At 51.4% G+C, this 22,035-nt stretch overlaps 1 long non-coding RNA gene across 1 annotated transcript; it reads left to right on the top strand.

The window, feature by feature from the left end:
- The first annotated feature begins 10,433 nt into the window (after positions 1 to 10,433).
- Positions 10,434 to 18,909, top strand: LOC135975524 (uncharacterized). The gene is made up of 3 exons (XR_010592457.1): positions 10,434 to 10,590; positions 15,930 to 16,051; positions 17,623 to 18,909. It is a non-coding gene; the product is annotated as an uncharacterized LOC135975524 (long non-coding RNA).
- The last annotated feature ends 3,126 nt before the right edge of the window (positions 18,910 to 22,035 follow it).

The following is a 22,035-nucleotide window of genomic DNA, read 5'->3' as shown; positions in this document are numbered from 1 at the left end:
GAGAGGAAACGCGGTGGGTGGAAAAACTCCCCACTCCCTTCCCCACATCCACACTGGCTTCCTCATTTCTGTGCAGTACTTTCTAGCTACGGCAAGGCAGGTCTGATGGTCGGCTGACGGGTTCTCCCCCCTCTTCTGCCTCTGCCCCCAGAATGCAGAACATGGGGTGAATACCCTGATGGGAATGAGGGTCTTGAGGTTGAACCATTTGCATCAGCAACCCTTTCCCCCCTCTAACGCTCTTTCTGGGCCCCACTTCTCCAGCATGGAGAGTGTGGGGTAGTGAGAGCCCAGCCCCACAACTCCCTAGGGTGAGTGTGTTACTAGCTGAGACTCCAGCACCGATGAGGCAGGAGGGGAGAGTCCAGCAGGGACCAGAAGCTGCTCATTTCTTGGTGAATCCCATCCCATTTGTCCCCCTCCCCTCTCCCATCCAGAGGGTGGAGGTTGGAGCTCAGACACTGGGAGAGGATCTAGCTAGGTTGTGCTGGGCTCAGCAGGTACTGGGGAGGGGGCACTGTTCCCACAAATTTACTGGAGAGCTCCCCCATGTATATCTGCCATCAAGCATGTCACAGGCACTGGGACACAAGACAGGGAGGTGGGACTAGGTTGAGGGCCTTTGTTGGGGCCTTGTTCCCCCTTCTGCTCTTCCCCCCACTCTCTTGGGGGTCTCTCCCCTGCCTCTGTTCCAGACTCCCTGCCGGCCCCCAGGCTCCCTCTGCACCATCCCCCCCCACATACACCATGTATCTCCTAGGGGAACCGCTCACATTCATCTGCTCAGCTCTCGGGGCTCTCCGAGGGATGAAATCCACGTTCTACCAGCACTTGGGTGAAATATCCAACCCCAATAACTGGGACCAGATGGAAATCAAGGCTGAGCCGGGGCCTTACTCCTGTGACCTCACAATACACCAGGCTCCAGCAGAGGCCATATCCTTACTGAGCAACCCTCAATATCAGTGCTTGGTGAGGCCTCTTTTGCCTTGTGTTTAGCCCTGGGTCCGACCTACCTGATCTCCTACATCACACACAAGTCACACGGTACATTGGGTTGCAGGTCGATGCTGTACTGGGTGCAGTGTGGAGGTATCGAGGGCTGCAACTTCCTCTCCTATTATGTTGCAGTGAGATCCTGGGGTGCGGCGCGGTGCTATGTCGGGGTGCAGTGTTATATTGGGGTGTGGTGTGATGGTAGATTGGGGTGCAGGGTCAGATTGGGGTGGAGTGGAATTGCTAGGGGCAACTATTTCTTCTGTGGTTATCCACCCCCCAGCTCCAGTTAGCCAGTAACAACCTTCTCCCCGGCATCTCCTCCTCCCGGCTCTCTGAGCCCCTTCTCCTGCAGTGAAATCTCACCTGTTGTCTTTTCCAGAGACCCCGGCAGCCCCCACCCTCTCGCTGAGCCCCCAATACCAGCTGTACGTCACCTTGGAGTCTGTTATGTTCACGTGTTTGGCTCCTCCCAGTGATCACACTGTTACAGGATTCCAGTTCTCCGGAGCTGCTGGACAGATTATCTCCTCCGGTAACAGTGACACGCACACCCTGAGCTATATAACGCATGAAGACACCGGATCATACACCTGTGCGTACTGGGTAGGGCCATCAGGTTACAGGATGAAATCTGTGGAGAGTCCTGCTGTCTCCATCTCTGTGAAAGGTGAGTTCTGGGCTGTCCTCGGCTTCCCTTGGAGTATCTGCATTTCGGAGACACCCCATTTCCTTTGCAGAATCCAGGACTTGTGGCCGATGCGATGAATGTTGCACACACAGAGCATGACTCATTCTCTCCGGCAGGGAGCGCGCGCGTGCAGACACACACACACACACACACACACACCTCTGCTGAATGCCTGTCCCCCAAACTCCACCCCCCACCACCAGCTGAGTTCCCTTCCACAAAATCCCCAGATGGACAGTGTGGGATGAAGCGGCCGATGGGAATGGGGCTGTCGGGGTTCCATCAATGGTCCCCCAGCCTCAGCTTTCCACCTTCTGCCCAGTTACATCTGGAGAGAGAATGTGGAGATCTTGGTGGCTGTACAAGGACAATCAAAGACGCTCCCCATCCCCACTCCTCAGCCACTTCTCCCTGGCAAAATCTGCACCAGGGTTTATTTCCTAGAGCAGCCGGGAGCTGGTCACTCACCCAGACACCGCAGCGATCGGCAACCCAGAAACCCCAGCGGTGACAGACTGGATGTGTGGTTTGGACACTGAACTGGGTCTCAGTGGGGCTGGGTCCAATTTATACTGCTAGGTAGTGCCATGGTAGACATTATAGGAATCCCTGAGCCAGATGTGTCTTGACAATTCGACAGTGCGCTGGGACTTAGAGAGGGTCCAGTTCACAGTCCTGCCACAGAGTCTCCCCTTGGCCCTTGACCAGTCACTTCCCTTGGGGATCTCCAAGGAGACGAAGGGTGTTTGGTGCCAAAATCCCATTGAAATGTGTTGAGGCCTAACTCCTTTAAGCTCCTGATGAACTCTGGGCCTCAGTTTCACCAGTTAGGATGGGTATAATTCCTCCTCCTTGCCTCTGAGTGGTGGGGTGATGGCACATGCACAGATGTCCATGGCATACAAAGATGCCAGGGTGCGAGGAGCCATCTTACCTCTGGATTTGGCCCTGGGCCAACCGCTGCTGGAATCCTGCGTCCAGTTCTGGTCTCCACCATTCTAGGACGGAGATAAATTGGGGAAGGGGAAGGGAAGGTTTAGGGTTATGATTAAATGGTTGCAAAACCTGCCTAGAGTGAGAGACTCCAGGAGCTCGAGCTGTTTAGCGTAACAACGAGAAGGTTCCTATCTGGGGAACAGAAATTTGATAATCGATGGCTCTTCAATTGAACAGACAAAGATCAAACACAACCCAAAGGCTGGGAGCTGAAGCAAGACAAATTCAGACTGCCAACAGTGAGGGGAATTAACCACTGGGACAATTCCCCAGGGGTCGTGGTGGATTCTCCAGCGCTGATGATTTCTGAATTGAGGCTGAATGTTTCTCTCAGAGATTTGCTGTAGGTCACAGAGGAATCAGTTCAGGGAAGTCCTAAGGCCTGGGTGACACAGGAGGTCAGAGTCCATGATCACAATGGTCCCTTCTGGCCTTGGAATCTATAAAAAGATCCCAGAGGGAGAGAGAGAGAGAGAGAGACGAGCCGTGGTTTATTTCCCATGGTGTATTTCCCAGCATGGGGGCAGGTGCCGAGCAGTGAGATGAGGCTGGTTTGTGATCATGTCTCTCCAGAACTCATCTCTTCCCCGTTCTCCCTTTTCCTCATTCCATCATGGCCTCTCCCTCTGCACTGACCCCTCTGCCTCTGTTCTAGCTCGCCCGCTGGCCCCCACGCTCTCTCAGGACTCCGGGTACACAGTGTATCTCCCAGGGGAGCGGGTTACCCTCAAGTGCTTGGCTCCTGGGTATGAGCTGGTTTCGGGATACACATTCTTCTATCAAGGGCAGCAGGAGCCCAGAGGAATCCAACACCCGAATGAAGGCGCCCGGCTGGAGCTCACAGCTGAGAAGGGAAATGCTGGGACATACACCTGTGCGTACTGGAGATGGGAATCAAATCGAGAGATCTCATCATGGAATAGCAGCTCCATCTCCATCAGAGTGACAGGTGAGCCCCTGTTTTTCCTGCTGTTTGATGGGAGAGTCTCTAGGGATCTGACGCCCACCCTGTAACAGAGCCTCAGGTGCGGTGCTCTAGAGCCGCTCTGGAGCCGTGCCTGGGACGGCCCCTTCCATGTGTCAGCCCCCGTAGGGTCACAGTCTCACTAGGGGCCTTTTGGCTGCAGCACCTCCTGGGACTGAACCTTGGAGCCTTCAGCCCCCCTGGGTCACGCCTCGAGCTCCCCGCAGCGACACCACCTCATTGCACACCTGAGACAGACACTTGCACACCCAAAGGGAGCAACGCGCCCCCACCTTCCTTAAACTGCAGTGACTCTCAGCGAGTGCGGTAACAGCAGGAGGTTTATTGGCTATTTCGGAACCAGCGTAGAAAGTCCTTAGTTACCGTAGAGAACAGAAAGTTACAGCAAAGACCATCTGGGTCAGTCCGGAGTCCAGAGTCCTCTGACCCCTCTGTAGTCCCAGTCCCTGAGCATCTTCTCCTTCCAGGAGCCCACACTTAGCAACCCCACCTGTCCGCTCCTCAGTCCTTTGTTCTTGTTAGGGGAAACCTTGTCACCTGACCCTTCTCCTTAGCCCTTTGTTCTCCAGCTGGACACACCCCACTGCCTTCCTGCAGGGGGGGGCCATCCATGGTCGTTAGCTGCTAGTCATCAAATGTCCAAGCAATTGGAGTGACCATTGTCTTCTTGGGCTCTTCATGGGCATGGGGCCCCAAGTCCCAGGCCGCTAGGCATCAGCCACACCCGATATCTGGGTCTCTGCAAAGAGGAAACAATCTTTTCCCACCACCTCATTAGCCATGCAGCACATAGGGGAAACTGAGGCATCCACGGTATTAATAGAAAATTGCCATATGGTCACCCCCCCCCCCAACACCTCAGCTTTACTCCCTGCCTCTAGTCAGGGCCACTCCCTGCTTCTCAGACACTCTGTGGTGGGCACGGGGGTGAAAGCACCATAGGATACAAATTCTTCTCTCAAGTCAGGGATCTCGTCTTTGAAGGGGTCCCTGGTCCCAGTGGAGTGACCGGCTGATGCTCACATTTGAGACAGAGACAACCCGTCCCGTACCCCTGCTGTGCACTGGGCAATCCAGTCCAGCCAGCGAATCCCACACAGAGTGTCCCTGCTTCCTGCTGGGAAACATGTGGGCACAGTGCAGGGTTGGGGCTCAGTGAGATACAGGGGAGCAGTGAGAGGAAACGCGGTGGGTGGAAAAACTCCCCCCTCCCTTCCCCACATCCACCCTGGCTTCCTCATTTCTGTGCAGTACTTTCTAGCTACTGCTAGGCAGGTCTGATGGTCGGCTGACGGGTTCTCCCCCCTCTTCTGCCTCTGCCCCTAGAATGGAGAACATGGGGTGAATACCCTGAGGGAATGGGGGTGTTGGGGTTGAATCATTTGCATCAGCAACTCTTCCCCCCTCCAACACACTTTCTGGGTCCCACTTCTCCAGCATGGAGAGTGTGGGGTAGTGAGAGGCCAGCCCCACAACTCCCTAGGGTGAGCGTGTTACTGGCTGACACTCCAGCACCCATGAGGCAGGAGGGGAGAGTCCAGCAGGGACTGGAGCCTGCTCATTTCTTGGATCCCATCCCATTTGTCTCCCTCCCCCCTTCCATCCAGGTGGTGGAGGTTGGAGCTGAGACACTGGGAGAGGATCTAGCCAGGCTGTGCTGGGCCCAGCAGGTACGGGGGAGGGGGCGCTGTTCCCACAAGCTTACTGGAGATCTCCCTCACGTATATCTGCCATCAAGTATGTCACAGGCACTGGGGCACGAGACAGGGAGGTGGGACTAGGTTGAGGCCCTGTGTTGGGGCCTTGTTCCCCGTTCTGCTCTTCCCCTCACTCTGTGGGGGTCTCTCCCCTGCCTCTGTTCCAGACTCCCTGCCGGCCCCCAGGCTCTCGCTGTGCCCCCATCCCCCTCACACACACCATGTATCCCCAAGGGGAGCCGCTCACTCTCATCTGCTCGATTTCCAGGGCTGTTCGAGGGATGAAATCCAGGTTCTACTGGAACTTGGGTGAAATCCCCAACCCCAGTAATCGTGACCAGAGGGAAATCAAGGCCATACTCCTGTAATCTGAAAATGCACCAGGCTCCAGGAGAGGCCATATCCATGCGGAGTGACCCTCTCTCAATATCAGTGCTGGGTGAGGCCTGTTTTGCCTTGTGTTTAGCCCTGGGCCTGACCTACATGATCTCCTACATCACACACAAGTCACACGGTACATTGGGTTGTAGGTCAATGCTGTACTGGGTGCAGTGTGGAGGTATTGAGGGCTGAAACTTCCTCTCCTATTGGGTTGCAGTAAGATCCTGGGGCATGGTGAGGTGCTCTGTCAAGGTGCAGTGTTGTATTGGGGAGTCGTGTTGTTGCCCGCCCTAAAGGGCTCGAGGGGACAACAATGGTCCGTCGCCCAGTGTGCTTGGCACCAATAAAGACACCGAGGGGAGAAAGCAAGCCAAGTTTATTTCAGAGCTCTGAAATGGCACTAGGAGACCAGCATGTCTCAAATCCAGTGCAACAAATAGAAACAACTTTTACCTTTTATACTCCAAACTGTTTGCATACATCTCTTTGTCTGGCTGTTCCCCCTTCCCCCTCCCTTCCAGACAACTGTTACAATAAGCTCTACATAAGCTTGTGAGAAAACTTTCCCAGTCTTTGCGACCTTGGATTAGATGCCTGCAAACTAACTACCCCGCTTCTTATCTCTATTATTTCTGCTAGTGTGAGTGAAACTGCAGCCATCTGCTACATTTCTGCTTCAGCCTACTTCAGAGCATGTAAACAGTTAGCATAGAAGTAGGTGAGAGTTCACAAGATGGAGTCACTGTGGTTCACAGACCCAGAGCAAAAGAGCTTCATCGGCACTTTTGGCCTTCCACTCTCCCGAGTTACCTGGTAGCTATGCCTAGTGGACCCCAACAGTGTGATGGTAGATTGGGATGCAGGGTCAGATTGGGGTGCAGTGGAATTGCCTGGGACAATGATTCCTCTATGGGTATCCCCTCCCCCTCACTCCAGTTAGCCAGTAATAACCTTGTCCCCGGCATCTCCTCCTCCTGGCTCCTCTGAGCCCCTTCTCCTGCAGTGAAATCTCATCCGTTGTCTTTTCCAGACACCCCGGCGGCCCCCACCCTCTCCCTGAGCCCCCCGCACAAGCTGTACCTCTCCGGGGAGTCTGTTCTGCTCACATGTTCAGCTCCGATTGGAGATGAGGCAGTTACAGGATTTCAGTTCTACAAGTCCGGGGGAAGCAACATCTCACCTGATGTCTTATCCAGAAGCAGCAACTCCCAGGCCAAAGACTTAAAATTGAAGCCAGAGGACTCCGGGTGGTACACCTGCCTGTACCGGATACGCCCATCCGGAAGGGAGATCCGATCTGTGCAGAGTGCCCCGGTCTCCATCTCTGTGAGAGGTGAGTGCTGTATTTACTTGAGTAGGACATCATTTCTAAAGATCATTCTCTCCACCCTCCCCTTCCAGTCCTTCCATCTGCCTCCAAACTCACTCTGAGCTCACAGTACTTGATATTTGTAAGTGGTGAAACTGTGACCCTGACTTGCTCAGACCCCCTGTCTCCTGCTGTTTGCTCACCCTGTGGCTGGGAATCTCTGCTCCAAGTACCGGGTGTGACACAGATCAGTTTCTCAGCTCCAGATGGGGCCGTCCACTGGGTCAGTTTCAACCCCTGTCTCTGCTTAGTTTCACTCCCTGGGTCTCTGGATCCCCTGGTGTGTTTGGAGGGGGCATAGCCATAGGTGCTACTTTTGGGTTCGGGGGCTGCCAGTCAGTAGTAACATTTTAAAACTTAGAGAGGTTTAATGAAACAAACTCCAAATCTCCCCCATCTATGGTCTCTGTCAGGCCCTGGTGTCATAGAATCATAGAATAGCAGGGTTGGAAGGGACCTCAGGAGGTCATCTAGTCCAATCCCCTGCTCAAAGCAGGAGCAATTCCCAACTAAATCATCCCAGCCAGGGCTTTGTCAAGCCTGACCTTAAAAACCTCTAAGGAAGGAGATTCCACCACCTCCCTAGGTAACCCATTCCAGTGCTTCACCACCCTCCTAGTGAAAAAGTTTTTCCTAATATCCAACCTAAACCTCCCCCAGACAAGCCATGGTGGGTTTGGGCTCCCCAACAGCAGGCTCCCAGCTGATCAGTAAATTTGTTGTTTAGAGGGCACTGCTTTGGGGAAGCTCACAGCTCTGGGCACTGCTGTGGGGAGCTCCCTACATTGTCCATTCTAAGCCTCCAGAACTAGCACTTCATTCATAATTATCATCAGGAGACGGATCAGTTAATAGCATCTTACCCAGTCCCCATGTTGGCACCAATACGCCAGAGAGGGATAATCCGCTGTCTCCTGCTGGGTAACATGTGGGCACAGTGTAGGGTTGGAGCTCAGTGAGGTACAGGGGTACAGGGAGTTTCCCATGGAGAAGTCTCCATCCCCCTCTAATTCCTGAGATGAATTTGACCTGGTAACATCTGCCCCTCACCTCCCAGGCCTTCCAGAGATCCCAGCCAGGTCGGACCTTCTGCATCTAATCCTGACCCCTGTTTTCCAGACCCCCGTGTCGACCATCCCTCTCCCTGAGTCCTGATCTCCCCGGGGACCTGCCCAGTGAGCCTGTTCCCCTCACATGCTGGGCTGCCCCTGGGGTCACAAAGCTGAAGGATCCAATTCAACATGGTGGGGGCATGGAGCACCTCAGCTGGGGGCTCATCCAGGGGCAGCTTCACTCATCCCTAGAACATTGCACAGCGGGGGACTCTGGGTTCGGCACCTGTCTGTACCAGGTACCCCGATCCGGCAGGGAGATCCATGTTGGGAAGAGCCAGTCCCTCTCCACCAGCCTGGACACAGACCTGGGCATCCAACATGGTCACCTTGCACCTCTACCCCCTGGAATGGTAGAATCCCACCAGGATATCCAGCTCTCACAGTCTGGCCCAAAGAGGCAGAAATCACCAGATGCCCTGGGCCCTCCCTATCTACAGAGGGCTCCATAAATATCAGGGTTGGGGCATTAGTAACGGAGAAGTGACAGAAAACGAGTCAGATCCTGGTGACCCAGGCCACCTTCTGACCCCCACATCCCAGCCCCATAGAATATCTGAAGGAGGCCATCTCCACCCCCTAGTCCGGCTCTCACTTATTTCAGTGGGGAGCCCCTCTGGATCCTGAGGTGAAGCAAGAAGCTCTGGAGAGAGAGCCCAGGTAAGCTCTGAATAAATTGAATTCTGGGCACCATCTCCACATTCCCCACTGCCATGTCCCAGCTGACCCCTCCCCTTTGCTGCTCCCCATAGATCCCCCTCCCCAGCCAGTGCTGAGGCTGGATCCCCCTTCTGGAGCAGTGAGCGAAGGACTCCCCCTGCTCATCACCTGCGCGGTCTCCAGAGATGCCAGAGAGCGGAGATTTCACTTCTACAAGGACAGAGTCGAGATCATCCCTGGGGACATGGGGTCTGAGAACAACACCAAGGAGCCCGGCATCAGCTCTACAAATGTCTCTGTGCTCAGCATCCCCCGGGCCAGTCCCAACAACACCGGGAAATTCACCTGCGGGTACGAGGAGAAAGTGAGTGGGAGGTGGATCCCGTCCCCTAGGAGTTGGGCAGTGAACATCACTGTGAATGTCACCAGGACAGGTCAGACTTCCCTAATTTCTTAGTTCAGCTCCCTGTGTTGCTCCCATTTGAGGAGAACCATCCCCAGGAGCTCTCCTGGGAAAGGGAGGTCAGATGAGGTGACAGATGTCACATGGTTATAAAAAACAAAGTAGAGATGAAAATCCCCTTCTCCCCCCCCCCCCAGGTCCTTTCTATCTATGACACTTCCATGGTCCAAGTATCTGAGTCCCTCACAATGTTGTTAATAGATTTAGCCCAGAGGTGCACAAACTCTGGCCCGCGGGACCCCTCCTTTCCGGCCCCTGAGCTTCTGGCCCGGGAGGCTACCCCGGCCCCATCTCTGCTGTTCCCCCTCCCCCGCAGCCTCAGCTCGCTCTACCGCCACCACAATGCTCCGGGTTGGAGGGCTGTGAGCTTCTGGGGCAGCGCAGCTGCAGAGCCCAGCCTGACCCAGTGTCTGAGCTGTGCAGTGGGGTGGCTGGCTCCAGCTGGGCAGCACGGGGGGGTTGGATAGAGGGAAGGGGAGTTTGGGGTGGTGGTGTGGATAGGGGTCGGGGCAGTCAGAGTGCAGGGAACAGGTGGTTGAATGGGGGCAGGGGTCCCGGGGAGGCAGTCAGGAACAGGAGGGGGTTGGATGGGGCGGTGGGGGGCAGTCAGGGGCAGGGGGTCTGGGTGCAATCAGGAGACAGGGAGCAGGGGGGTGGATGAGGCAGGGGTCATCAGGGAACGGGGGGGTTGAATGGGGTAGGAGTCCCGGGGGGGGGACGGATAGGGGGTGGGGGCCGGGCCACAACCCCCTCCCCTAACCGGCCCTCCATACAATTTCTGAAACCCAATGCGGCCCTCAGGCCAAAAAGTTTGCCTTCCCCGATTTAGCCCCTCAGTGCCCATTTTAGAGATGGGGAATGGAGGCAAGGAGAGAGTAAGTCCCACAGGGGGCCTGCGGGAGAACAGGGATTTGAATCCCAATATCCAATGCCAACCCCATAACCACTGAACCACCCTTCTCCTCTTTAGAATGAGGCTATTACAGACTGAATGTGCCATAGACAACACAGTGAAGGGTTGTCAGAAAGCCCTTGCACCAAAATTTGATTGCTTTGTGGGTCTCAGAACTTTTCTCAGGGATGTCTGGCTGTTCTCATGGGCCCTTCCCTCTCTTTTTTTATTCTGCTGCGTGAACAGCCTCTTACAGTACCCGTGATATTCTGCTGACAACAGGTGGCCTCTTGCTTCTGGTTGGAGCCATTGCTGCTCTCATCTGTTACTGCAGGAGGAAGGAAAGAGGTGAGTGAAAGGGGGAGACGCACTGTGATCACCCATCTGCTCCCTCGATATGGTCTTGCCAATAACTATTCTGTAGTGATCAGCGTAAATAGTTTTAAACTATTAACAACCGCAAAGCAACAGGCCATGGTGTGGGCATGGAAACCAAAACTGAACTGTGCCTGGCAAATGAGGTATGTACCTTTCAACGAGAAGGCAGTGTTTACAAAGAAGATAGAGATGTAAAAATATTTATGGGTTTTCAAATGTATCTTGGTACGTATTTATTTTAATAACACATGTTGTCAAATAACCAACTCAGCTGAAGTTTGATTTAAGACAATGAATCAATCCTTAATACTGCAGTCTATAGAGAAAAGAAAGAAAACGTACAAACCCTCTGAGCCTGGAGAAGTGTTGGCAGCTTACTTCACTTCTAACTCACTCCCCCAAAGTCACACCTTATATACTGGTTTAAAACAAAGAAAATCCTTTCTTGTGTTTTCATTTTTTTTTAATTAATAAGCCAGTGACACCTGTGATGCAGGGGAGGGATAGCTCAGTGGTTTGAGCATTTGGCCTACTAAACCCAGGGTTGTGAGCTCAATCCTTGAGGGGGCCATTTAGGGAACTAGGGTAAACATTTGTCTGGGGATTGGTCCTGCTTTGACCAGGGGGTTGGACGAGATGATGACCTGAGGTCCGGTTCAACCCTGATAATCTATCACTACTGGGACTGTCTATCACCACAATTTGCTCTTAATGACTTGGACATTAATCAATACATTATTTAATGGTTTGCAGTTATACTGATTATAGAATACATGTGTTATAACAAATATTCCCTGTAAATGTTGGTAACTACTAATATTTTATTAACCACAGTGAGCATTTATAAGCATCCCTTATAAACTACAGCAGTTAGTCTATTGCAATGACACGTCATTTACTAGCAGTTGCTTTCTGGATATCTGGGAAGGTCAAAAAGGTCAGGGGAAAAGTAGAGTGGAGAACAGGCTGAGTACAGACCTACTATGATTATAGACATTCGTTAGTCTAAAACAAAACACTCTTTGGGAGTAGAGTTTAGCTAAAAGGATTCTGAGCTTTTGGGCCGAGGAATAACAAGAGTTGTACATACAAAAGAGAATCACAAAAGATTAATATTTACTACCAATAGTAACATCAATAAACCGGTAAAGAAACAGGCTTTTGAGAGGCAGTAATCTGTGTTTTCAAGCAGCAGATTGTCAGTACATTCAAAAGAGTTGAAAACCGTTAACAGGTTTTGTGCTGGGGACTGAGGGGTTAGTTCAGTGGTTAGGGTTAGGGTTAGGGTTAAGAAGAGGGTAAAGTATAAAACTGGTTGTGACTGGGGCTCCAGAGGGCCCACACTGAGATTGCTCGATCAGGGCAAACGGCAAAGAACGGGGCAGATGATCCCCCAAACTGATGGTTATTCTAATACTTAGATTTACCAAGCTAGCAACAAGACAGCTTCCACGATACCTTACTGGTTACCCAGAAGCGAAAACACCATTCCCTTAAAGCAACCCAGCCTTGGGCTCCCACCCAGACAGCCAAGTCAAATATTACTGAACATTTTGTTCATCATATGAAAAGCTCTACCAGTCCCCAAGGATTGGACACTTACCCAGCAAGATAATGAATATCTTACCCAAATACGCGCTGCCAGCCAATTCTTATTCACTACACTAAGATGTATTGAAAAGGAAAAGATAGGGAGAGTGTAGGTTAACAGATCGTTGTACATACCGGTATGAATAGAGATCTTAGGTCAGTTTCGTAGTAGAGATGGTGAGCTTTAGAATTCTGAAAGGACTTTTTGGAACAAGTTCCATAGGTTCCAGTCCAATGTCCAATATCAGGGCGATCCAGAATGGAACTGGAAATCTCTGTCTTGCAACTCAAACGTCCCCTGATGAAGCTTAAGCAGATCTGAGATAACAGGATCAGGACCCAAGATTCCTTTTATCTTGTAGTTCTCTTGCAGCTTCTGGACAGCATATAGTTCTTGGGTGAACAATAGGAAAAGCATTGTCCCTTTGAAGTAGGCCTCTTATTTCCTAAGCATCACCGGTAATTAGCTACATTGATTAGCATAAGGTAATTACCCATCTTCAGCCATTTATAGGTAGTTTACTACAAACTTCAAAGAGAAATAAGAAGGATGATATTACTACATTCACAGTTCACCTAAGTGTTAACATCTCTTTTTGATCTCTGAACTAACAGAATACAGACAGGAACTGTTTGGTTACATTATGAACCTCTAACAATATATATGTAAAAAGAACAGGAGTACTTGAGGCATGGCTGATGTGATTAGGTCCTATGATGGTGTCACTTGAATAGATATGTGGACAGAGTTGGCAGCAGGGTTTGTTGCAAGGATAGGTTCCTGGGTTAGTGTTTTGTTGTATGGTGTGTGGTTGCTGGTGAGTATTTGCTTCAGGTTGGGGGGCTGTCTGTAAGCGAGGACTGGCCTGTCTCCCAAGATCTGTGAGAGTGAGGGATCATCTTTTAAGATAGGTTGTAGATCTTTGATGATGCGCTGGAGAGGTTTTAGTTGGGGGCTGAAGGTGGCGGCTAGTGGCGTTCTGTTATTTTCTTTGTTGGGCCTGTCCTGTAGTAGGTGACTTCTGGGTACTCTTCTGGCTCTGTCAATCTGTGTTTTCATTTCAGCAGGTGGGTATTGTAGTTTTAAGAATGCTTGATAGAGATCTTGTAGGTGTTTGTCTCTGTCTGAGGGATTGGAACAAATGCGGTTGTATCTTAGAGCTTGGCTGTAGACAATGGATCGTGTGGTGTGTCCTGGATGGACATCAGCCACGCTATCAGAGCTCGTTCACCTGCACATCTACCAATGTGATATATGCCATCATGTGCCAGCAATGCCCCTCTGCCATGTACATTGGCCAAACCGGGCAGTCTCTAGGCAAAAGAATAAACAAATCTGACATCAGGAATCATAACATTCAAAAATCAGTAGGAGAACACTTTAACCTCTCTAATCACTCAGTGACAGATGTTAAGGTGGCAATTTTGCAACAGAAAAGCTTTAAAAACAGACTCCAATGAGAAGCTGCTGAACTTGAATTAATATGCAAACTAGATACCATTAACTTAGGTTTGAACAGAGACTGGGAATGGCTCGGTCATTACACTAATTGGATCTATTTCCATATGTTAAAGTATCCTCACACCTTCTTGTCAACTGTCTGAAATGGGCCATCTTGATTATCACTTCAAAAGTTTTTCTCCCCTCCTGATAATAGCTTCTCTTAATTAATTAGCCTCTTACAGTTGGTATGGGTACTTCCACCTTTTCATGTTCTCTGTATGTATAAAGACAGGTTTCAGAGTAGCAGCCGTGTTAGTCTGTATCCGCAAAAAGAACAGGAATACTTGTGGCACCTTAGAGACTAACAAATTTATTAGAGCATAAGCTTTCGTGGACTACAGCCCACTTCTGTAGTCCACGAAAGCTTATGCTCTAATAAATGTGTTAGTCTCTAAGGTGCCACAAGTATTCCTGTTCTTTTTGTATGTATAAATATCTTCTTACTGTTCCATTCTATGCATCTGAAGAAGTGGTCTGTAGCCCACGAAAGCTTATGCTCAAATAAATTTGTTAGTCTCTAAGGTGCCACAAGTACTCCTGTTCTTTTTGCTGATACAGACTAACATGGCTGCTACTCTGAAACCTGTCAATATATATGTAAACACACACAAAACACAATCATTATCTACTAATCTGTCTGTAAAGGTTGAATCCGGGTCAATTAGCCTGCAAGTCATGTAGGCCCTGTGTCACACTGGGGCATAATTTAAATCTAGGAATTAGGGGATTCATAGAATTCAAGGCCAGATGGAACCATTAGATCATCTACACTCCCCTCCTGTATATCACAGGCTATTAATGTCAGCCAGGCACCCCTATACTGAGCCCACCAGCAGAGAACAGGAGGGACCAACGTCCCACCAATGCCTGGACACACTTGAAAGGGCAGGGGATTGCTTGGGAGAGACGTGTTCAGATGATCCCAGCAGGTGATGTGTTCCCCCTGCTGCAGAGGACGGAGAGAAAGACCCAAGGTCCCGGCTGCTTTGAGCTAGGGGCTGAGGATGAATAGCTGTCATTGTTGTGTAAGAAAGTGGGATGTGGCAACAGAGATCAAAGATCAACCTTCCCCTTGCAAGGCGGAGGTGAGCGATGCAGGTAGACCAGGAAACTACAGACTGTTACAAACAGCAAACTCTGGCTATTGTGTTCTACTCTGTTTGAATATCAGAGAGTTCCACCTTTGGATGCAAGTTGTCTGTGTCTTCATAACAACACACAGACCTCAGAGCCTAAATCAAGGGTACACATAAAATAGGATTTAGAATTAGGGTTAACATTACAGTGATACTTCAGGGTTTGGGTTCAAATTGAATTTTGGGTTTCTGAGGTTCATCTTAAGTGTAGGTTGTGATTCTCAAAGGAGGCAAAGAGTCATTAGACGTTTGAACAGAGACTGGGAATGGCTCGGTCATTACACTAATTGAATCTATTTCCCCAGGGTAAAGTATCCTCACATGTTCGTGTCAACTGTCCGAAATGGGCCATCTTGATTATCACTTCAAAAGTTTTTCTCCCCTTAATTAATTTCATCAGGATTTGGGCATCTATTTCCATTCTAAGAAACCCCATCACTAATTAGCTGAGTTTGGGCTAAGGGCTCCATATTTCATTTTTAAGGTATTTACATCACCACCATTACCAAAGTGTCTGAGCATGTCACAGTTTTTAAGGTGTTTATCCTCCCAACACTGCTGCAAGACAGAGAAAGACAATTATCCCCATTTCACATGTAGAACAATGAGGCACCATGGGCCAGAATTTTAAAGGTATTGAGGTGCCCAACTCCCATGGTGTCCAAGATTACACAGGAAGTGGGTGGCAGAGCAGACAGTCCAAACTTGGTTTTCCCATATCCAAGGCAAGAGCACTGAGATAGGTCCAAACTTCTTCTCAGGTTGTTAGGGTTAGTTGTTAGGGTTGTGGTGAGGGGCTGGGTTGTGGCTAAGCAATAGCTCTATGGTTAGATGTGAGCATGAAGATCATCAGTTGTGGTTATGGTTAAGTGCGGGGAAATGTAAACTTAAACAAACAGAGATAAATTGTTGGCTCCGTTTTCACCCTGTGCCCTGGTAGAAGCTGCAGAATCACACACATACAGAAATCAACAGGTAAAAGATGAGTGTAACTTCTTTCTCCAGATTGCACATTATAGCAAGTCATTTCCTCATGATACTCCAGACTTCATCTCCATTTTTATCTGGTTCTGTTTTAGTTCCAAAGCCTCAGAAAAGCACAGAGGGATCTGAGCCCAGAGGATGTGCCAGAAACCTGCATCCTGGTCATGATCATCAGGGATCTAAAGCCAGGGTTCCTGGTGCAGAACACATGGAACAGGTAACAAAATGGATTTATAGGCTAAGCTTCAAACCCAGGCACAGTCCAACTGCCTTAAAATTGCACAGCCTGGATCTTTTCCTCAGTCCTGAGATAGAGCTCCCTGTCTAGGGTGGGGCAGACAGTGAACAGCCACAAAGAGATGCTGCACAGGGTTTGTTCATCCAGGAGGCAGGGCTGGGAATTCGTCACCCCTTTCACCATCACCCCAAACCTCCACTGAGTCACTGAAATGTAGGGCTGGGAAGGGACCTCAAGGAGTCATCTCATTAGAAATTTTCTCTTAATATCCAACCTAAATCCCCCTTGCTGCAGATAAAACCCATTACGTCTTGTCCTACCATCAGTGGACAGGCAGGGCCGGTGCTACCATTAAGGCAAACTAGGCGGTTGCCTAGGGCGCCAAGATTTGGGGGCACCAAAAAGTAGTGTCCCCAATTTTTTTTTACAGTGTTCCTGGGCTGGGCTGCCGGCAGCGCGCTGACACGTCTGGCTCAGACTCCCTCTCCCAGCGCAGCGGCCGCTCCATGCAATTATTGTCATTGCCGGCGGGGGCGACATGCTCGGGGAGGGGGCGTAGCAGAGGTGAGCTGGGGTAGGGAGCCCTGTGGCAGCTCCCCCACGCGGCAGCTCCCCACCCCCTGGGGAGCCATGCGGCAGCACCCCACCCCAGCTCACCTCTGCTCCACCTGCTCCCCGAGCACGCCGCCCCCGCTCGAATTCTCCTGCCCTCCCAGGCTTGCGTCGCCAAACAGCTGATTGGTGCTGCAAGCCTGGGAGGCGGGAGAAGTGGAGCGGCGACCGCGTGCTCGGGGAGGGGGCGTAGCAGAGGTGAGCTGGGGTGGGGTGCAGCCGCATGGGTCCCCGGGGGGAGGGGAGCTGCCGCGGGCAGCGCCTCAGGGCAGAGGGGGGGCAGGGAGCTGGGAGGGGGTGCAAGGTGTAAGTTTCGCCTAGGGCACGAAACTTCCTTGCACCGGCCCTGTGGACATGGACAACAATTGATCACTGTTCTCTTTAGAATGTCATGTTAGAAGACAGTTATGTCCCCCCTCAGCTTTCTCCTCTCTAGACTAAAGATGCCCGATTCTTTCACCCTTTCCACATAGGCCGTATTTTCTAAATGTCTTATAATTTTTGTTGCTTTTCTCTGGACTCTTTCCAGTTCATCCACACCTTTCTTAAAGTGCGATGCCCAGAGCTGGACCCAGCGCGCCAGATCAGAGCTCCCCAGTGCTGAGTAGAGCGGGACAGTTACCTCCCATGTCTTACCTATGGGATGGCCGTTTGTCAGCAGCACCGTGCTGTTGCTTCATATGGATTTTGTGCCCCACTAGAACACCTTTCCTGCAATACTCCTGTCACGTCAGTTATACCCCATTTTGTACTGCCGCCTTTCATTTTTCCTTCCTCGCTGGAGAACTTAGTAATTCCCTCAATTTCATTTTACAGATTTCAGGGCAATTCTCCAGTTTTTTGAGCTCACTTTCATCCTGTCCTCCAATATCCTTGCAACCAGTGCAACCAGTCCGTGCACCCCTCCCTCTCACCCTTTCTCTTTCCTCCCCCACCAGGGCTCTGAAGTCACCTACGCGCTCATGGTATTCCCGGCCTTGGAGGCCCAGGCAACCCAGTCGAAAAACAAAGCCAAGCCTGCTGAAGATGAGCATGTGCTGTATAGCGAGATGGTGACAATGCGCACCCGGAAGGCAGCTAAATAAGGAGGGGAAACCCTCTCTAGGTCTCTCTGCATCTTCTCCTCCTCCAGGCATCTGTATCCTTAACCCTTTATATCTCAAGATCTCTTTTATGCCACTTGGCAAAGCGCACACCCAACACACTGTTGTCAGACTATTTAGCCAACCAGCAGCTTGTCGGGTATCATATAAAAACTTGTGATCCACTGCCCGGGAATATCACTGTATGATGTATGTAGGGGTTGTGTAGAAAGAGTTACATATGTATGCTGGAAATATGTTGTAGGTGTGGTTGCTAAACAAGCGACAAAGAGTCCTGTGGCACCTTATAGACTAACAGATGTATTGGAGCATAAGCTACCACTCTGATACTTGATAAACAAGGTGGCCCGAGACAAAGGAATGTGGACTTATGAGTCTCCATGCATCAAGCAAACTGGCAGATAAGAAAAACAGGATGGCTTGTGTGATGCTGGGAAGTCTGATCTCCGCTTTTGCCAGGCTGCAGGCATTAGCTAAGAACTGACAACCTCATAGCTGGAGATCAAACCAGGTCACCTGTATATTCTTTTTGCTCTAAATAGGTAATACTCTTCTAAGAATGTCTTTCGTGTTTAGACTCTATAAAATGTTTGTATGTTGCTGCCTGCATTAATCTCATGCATAATGTCAATATCGCATGTTATAAGGTGATATTTGTTTGCTCTGTAACTGTAAACGCCCACACAGTCTGGAGAGAAGCATGACCAAGTGTGAAATACAACTTTGCCAGAGGAGGTGTTATTTTCTGCCCAGCAACAGAAGGTCCATAGAGACCTGACACACCATTGTGGAACATCAGAGGACGAAACACTTTGTTGATTGCATCCCCCCACACATGAAGAGGAAACGTGGATGGGAACTCGTCCCGTTCTCTTCACATCTGGGGGGAAGAGAATAAAAATCCCTGACGAGAAGAAATTACGTCTTTTTGGCTTTTTGAATTCAGAGAGGCCAGAGACTCTGAACTGAAGCCAGAGATCCCCAGGGCTGCCTTCTAGGTCTGGCCTTAAAGACTCTTTGAATTGACAGATCACTACAAATCTGTCACTCTTCGGACTTTGATGGTAATTTATTGGCATGTAAATGTTTTCTTACTTTAATCTGCTGATAACTCTTATTCTTTTTTCCTAGTTAATAAAGCTTTAGACATTTTATCACAGGATTGGCTACAGGTGTTGTCTTTGGTGTAGGAACTAAGGTACCAGTTGATCTGGGGTAAGTGACTGGTCTCTTGGACCTGGAAGCAACCTAAACGTGATTTGATTTTTGGTGTCAGTGACCATTACAACTAATTCCAGTTTGTTTGCCTGGCAAGGTAGACTGTAGACCCTAAGGGGACTGTCCTGTGACTCCATGATAAGGCTGGTAAAGTGATCCAGGAGTCCACATTTGTTACTGGCTAGGTGAAATCTAATTATAGAACCAATCACCTGTTGGGGTGTGTAGTGAGGCTTATTGGAAAGCCTGGAATGTGAGTGGGCGCAAGCCCGCCCACTTCTAAAGGCCCCTCCCCCAGCCTAGCGGGAGGGACCACTGGACCCGGGTTCCAACTGATTCCTTGGGACAACTAACGAGAAAACAGGTTCGGGAGTGGTGGTCAGAGGTTCAAAATGAGGGTACCGGATGGGGACACCGAGCAGAGGACACCAGACAGCGCCCACTGCTCCTCAAAGCTGTCAAGGACGCTGCCCAGTGGAACTCTGCCCGGAGACGTGAGAGCAGGGAGGAACGGAAATAGGCCCCCACAGTCGCAGAGCACCCCCTCGTCAGCATCCTCCTCCTGGTGTTATAGATGGTGACTTTAGCCAGGGCCAGGAGGAGGTTGACGAAGAGGTCTCGTGACTTTGTGGGGCCAAGGATAGGGTGTGCGAAAATAAACAGGTGTGGGGAAAAGTGCAGCCAGAACTTCAACAAGAGGTTCTGGAGGAGCCGAAATAGGGGCTGCAACCTGGTGCATTCGAGGTAGGTGTGCGCCAGGTTCTCCCTCATGCTGCAGAAGGGGCAGGCCTCAGGAATGGGAGTGAACCATGCCAGATAGATGCCTGTGCTCACCGCTCTGTGAAGGAGCTGCCAACCGATATCCCTGGTGGGCCGTGGGACCAGGGCAGAATAGACACTGGCCCACCGGGGCTCTTCACCCTTCACAGGTGGTAAATAGTCCCACCACTTTGTGGGTGAGGAAATGCAACGTGTGGAGCACGAGCGTGTAGAGTTGGTCTCTAGGTGCGGTTCGGAAGCAAACCGGCTGCAGAAGGGATCCCAAGAGACTGCTGGGGAAGGCCGGCTAACTACAATAGCAGCAGAGGTGTCAATGAACGCTCCAGCAACCTACTGAAATGCAGCCGTGTCAGGGGTGGGGCGCAGCTCAAGCCCTGGGATGATTTCTCCTCCCATGATGGGGCCCTTCAGCTGGGTCACTTTAAAGACTCTCCCCTGTGGGGATAAACAAAGAGTCCAGTAAACTCAACTCAGATAAACATAATTCTCCATCTCTCCCCCGGCTCCCCTGCCCCCGCAGCCCCTTCACCCCTCCCCAGGCTCATCCGGCTCTGGAACAGACCGATGCTTCCTAGGACTTTCCCTCTGGAGACCCTCTCCCAACCTCAGCGGTGCTTCTCCTCATTGTGTCTAGGAATCCTGGCCCCCATTCCCGGGGGCTGGTAGGGGAATGAAAAATGATGCACTTTCCCCACCTCCAACTGGGCTGGGCCCACCCTCCAGCTCCTGTTCCCCCTCTCAGTGCCAGTGCGGAGTCAATACCCAACACACGGGGTCAGGGATTGGGGACTGGAAACCCTCCCCAGCCCCGTCACTCCCCGTGTGTGCTAAGCTCCCTGCACCACACCAGCACCTCCAAATGTCAGTTTAAAACACACCCCAAGGCCACAGCAGGACCAGAGGGTTGGTTTCAGAGTCTTTGGTATGAATGAGCGAGATCCCCACTGGGTGTCAATGGGCCGTAGCGCCAGTGAGTGAATGGGGCCAGATCCCAGCTGGGGTCAATGGGCCGTAGCTCCACTGGAGTCACTCTAAGTCTAGATCCCAGCGGGTGTGAGCCAGTGTAACTCATCTGAAGCTCCTTTGCACCCTGGCTCACCCCTGGGGGTGTCAGTAATCTGGGACTGCTGCTCCGTCCCCTGCCCACTGTCAGCCCTGATAAATGGCCACCTCCCCTACGCACGCCCTATGCACCAGGCGCCAGTGTCTCTCCAGTCCCGGAGCTGAGCAGTGACCACACCTGAGGCTGTGACTTCCTTTGCCTTCATCAGAGATGAGGGGCCCGTCCCCCTCCTTGCACCCAGACAGGGCCGGTGGCTGAGCTGAGAACCCAGCTCCGAGCCCAGAACGACCAGCTCAGCATGGTGCTAACTCTCCTTCTGCCTCTGCTGGGTAAGTGACCTCCCTCAACCCCCATCCCTCTGTGTGTCTGTCCAGTGATACCCTGTTCCACATCCCTCCATCCTCATACACCCCACCCCATCTCCTCCCCATAGCTCTCAGCCCCTCTGTTCTCTTCTCTTCCAGCCTCTTTCCAGATTCTCCCCAGGCCAGAGACCCCTGCAGGTAACAACATCTCCTGTCCTTGCTGAGATGCTCTCGTTGAGTGTGGGGAGGTCTCAGGCAATGGGATCCCCCTCCTCCCACACTGTGATGTTTGGCATTGCAAGGAAGGGGGCATCCCCGCATGCCCCCGGATCATCCCCTGGGTGGGTCAGGCCGTCCAGTTCACAGGCATCTCCTGTGGAACCTGCACCAGCAGCAGCAGCTCCTGTCCAGAGCCATGTCGTTGGGGGCAGAAGAGAAACCCCAGCTCATGCCTCTCTGGGGGGTCCCTTTGGTGGGTCCAAGCCCAGGCCATAGGGAAGAAGATGCCCCAGTCCTTCATTGGCAGCCTCAGCAAAGAGAGCGGGGGCTGGATGGGCTGTGGAGACTGAGCACCCACCTCCCCATTTCATGGAGTCCCCCCCATGCATGGGACCATCACTGTGGGGCTGTGTGTGGACGGGGGAAGCTCTCCCTGCCCCAGCTCTGGGCTCCCACAGTCAACTCAGAGCCAGGGGCACAGACCCAGAACTGCCCAGCGGGACATTAATAGTAGGTTCTGCAGAGACCCCAGAGGAAACGTGGGAGATAGAAAAACTCCCCCCTCCCTTCCCCACATCCACCTGAGCTTCCTCATTTCTCTTTCACTTTGATGCTTTCTAGCTACAGCTCGGCAGGTCTGAAAGTCGGCTGATGGGTTCTCCC

This window comes from Chrysemys picta, chromosome 13, assembly GCF_011386835.1.
Source record: "Chrysemys picta bellii isolate R12L10 chromosome 13, ASM1138683v2, whole genome shotgun sequence".
Taxonomy (NCBI): Eukaryota; Metazoa; Chordata; order Testudines; family Emydidae; genus Chrysemys; species Chrysemys picta.
The sequence above is the reverse complement of the archived record's forward strand: the minus strand, read 5'-3'. Positions and strand labels throughout refer to the sequence as shown.